Genomic DNA, 3,261 nt, shown 5'->3' with positions numbered 1-3,261 from the left:
GGGGTTCCACTGCAAAGTGCGTAGAGCTGCCCAGACAAAGGACAGCCCTGCCGTATCCCCCTACTGACAGCACAGGAATACTCAAACCCCCTCCCGCCTTAATCAGACACGAGGCCCCTGAGTAGAGCAGTTTTACCCAAGACATAAAAACATCACCAAAACCAAAAGCATGTAAAACTGTAAAAAGATAATCGTGATCTACACGATCAAATGCTTTTTCCTGGTCCAGGGATAAAAAACCAAACTCCAAATGAAACATTTTCGCATAGTCATACAAGTCTCTGATTAAAAACAGATTGTCATAGATGCAGCGTCGAGGCACACAGTAAGACTGGTCCTCATGAACAATCGTACTTAAAACACCTTTGAGTCTGTTTGCAATACAGCGGGAGAGTATCTTGTAGTCTGAACAAAGCAGTGAAACGGGTCTCCAGTTTTTTAAAAGGCAGAGGTCTCCCTTTTTTGGGATGAGGGATAAAACGGCACGCTGACAGCTACTTGGGAGCACCTCAGCATCAAGGCCGGCCAGCAGAACCTCGTACAAATCCCTCCCGAGGATCCCCCAGAAAGCCTTGTAGAAGTCCACCGGCAGACCGTCGATTCCAGGCGCTCTCCCCGACGACAGCTGAGTGACAGCTGCGGTGAGCTCCTCAAACGTCAAAGTTGCATCCAGGTCCTGCTTGTGGTGCTCATCAAGTTGAGGGAGATCCTCGAGCAGGGTCGCGGAGCACTGCTGATCCCGAGCACCTGCATTGTACAGTTCGGTATAAAAATCCACAGCCAGTCTCTTCACCTCCACTGGGTCTGCCGTGATGGTTCCGTCTGCTTTACGGACAGACACCAAAGACTTGTGTGGATGAGAAGACTTCTCCAGATTAAAAAAGAAGGCAGTAGGAGCATCCATGTCCCGCACCGACATGAACCTGGACCGTACCAGAGCTCCCTTTGCCTTCTCCTTTAAAATGTCACTCAGTTCCTGTAACTTAGCTGAGAGATCCGTCCGTAGATCCAGTGAATTCTGTAAAATCAGGCTGTTATGTATTGTAGAGATGTCCTGTTCCAGTTTACTCACTGCCGCCCTCAGTTTGGAGGTGGAATAGGCGGTGAAGTCCTGACAAAAGTTTTTAATTTGGGCCTTCCCCACTTCCCACCATTGCAGAAGGTTCACATAATCACCTTTTTTACTGACCCACTCTCCCCAAAACAGTTTAAAAAGATCACAAAAAGATTTGTCTGCTAAAAGTGTCTTATTAAAATACCACATTGGGCTGCCATAGGTCTGAGGAGCAACAGAAAAGACCACAGTACATAAATGATGATCAGAGAAAGAGGTGGGCTGAATGGTGGACTGACTGATCATATTCCGAGCACCATCAGAAACATAAAAACGGTCCAAACGGGCCGCATGCACACCCCCTTCAAAAACCCTGACCCAGGAGTACTGTCTGACAGAAGGGTGTTTTTCCCTCCAAACATCAACTAAATTAAAACCAGATAAAACTGTGGCCAAAGTCTGAGCGGACTGAGGATGAGGCTCTTCACCGTTCCTGTCATTAACAAAGTCCAGAGTGCAGTTCCAATCCCCTCCCAACACAACAGTGCCGTGTGAAGGTAGGGACTGCAGTAACTGCTCCAGCCTCACAAACAGCTCACCTCTTTCTGCACCTCTGTTTGGGGCATACACATTAATAAAAATAAAAACATGATCACTGAGTCTGGCTTTAACCATGAGAAGTCGTCCAGCTACTACTTCCTCTACAGACAGTACGCTCACTCTAGTGAACTGAGAAATAAGAATCGCAACCCCTGCGCTAACATTCGAACCATGGCTCAGAAAACATTCCCCTTTCCACCACAGGCCCCACTCAGAGGCTGAAGCGGCATCACTATGAGTTTCTTGTAAGAAACAAACATTTAATTTCTTAAGAGAAAAAAAATCATAAAAGAGGGCTTGTTTATCTTTGTCTCTAAAACCATTAACGTTTAGAGAGCCCACCCTTAGAAAACCCATAATGATAGAAAAGAGAGAAAGACAGTAATAGAGCAGGAAAACAGCAGAAAGATTAAGAGAGACCCTCTTCCTACGTGTTCCTTGTTCAGACATTTTTACGACCGGTACGAGACGCACCAGACTTGGCACCTTTAACTTTCCTGATCGCAGTGACGAGTTTTTTTAAACGGAAACGCTTTTGTTTTGAGAGAATGTCGTAACTAGAAGTCTTTTGTGCCATTAAAACCGAACACACAAACTTGTCCAGGTCAGGGAAAAAATCCTTGACCTCAACAGGTCTGCCCTTAGTAACATCTAAAAACGAGTTTATCTGCTCCACAGAGTACAACGTATCACTTCCAGACTGACTCCCTCCAAAATCAGACACTTCAGACATTCTGTCCTCCTCCATAGCTTCCTCCATAGCCTCCTCCGTAGCCTCCTCCATAGCCTCCTCCTGAGACAAGGCTGAACCAGACTGAGATTCACTGATACCTTCTGGTACCAGCACCTGAAAACTACAACCTGCAGTACTCGGTCCAGCCTCTTCAGAGTCACCGCTCACCTGAACATTAACACCTCCGCTCACCTGAGCTCCTACACCTCCACTCACTTGAGCTCCTACATTACTGCTCACTTGAGCTCCTACACCTCCGCTCACCTGAGTATTAACACCTCCGCTCACCTTAGCTCCTACACCTCCACTCACCTGAGCTCCTACATCACTGCTCACTTGAGCTCCTACACCTCCACTCACCTTAGCTCCTACACCTCCACTCACCTTAGCTCCTACACCTCCGCTCACCTTAGCTCCTACACCTCCGCTCACCTTAGTTCCTACACCTCCACTCACCTGAGTATTAACACCTCCGCTCACCTTAGCTCCAACACCTTTGCTCACCTTAGCTCCTACACCTTCGCTCACCTCAGCTCCTACACCTCCGCTCACCTCAGCTCCTACACCTCCGCTCACCTTAGCTCCTACACCTCCGCTCACCTTAGCTCCTACACCTCCGCTCACCTTAGCTCCTACACCCCCGCTCACCTTAGCTCCTACACCTCCGCTCACCTTAGCTCCTACACCTCCGCTCACCTTAGCTCCTACACCCCCGCTCACCTTAGCTCCTACACCTCCGCTCACCTTAGCTCCTACACCTCCGCTCACCTTAGCTCCTACACCTCCGCTCACCTTAGCTCCTACACCTCCGCTCACCTGAACACCAGGCTCAGTGCCTACATCCACACCACAAACAATCTCCATATTCACCTGA

The sequence above is a fragment of the Hoplias malabaricus genome, chromosome Y (genome assembly GCF_029633855.1).
Source record: "Hoplias malabaricus isolate fHopMal1 chromosome Y, fHopMal1.hap1, whole genome shotgun sequence".
Taxonomy (NCBI): domain Eukaryota; kingdom Metazoa; phylum Chordata; class Actinopteri; order Characiformes; family Erythrinidae; genus Hoplias; species Hoplias malabaricus.
Note: the sequence above shows the minus strand (reverse complement) of the source record.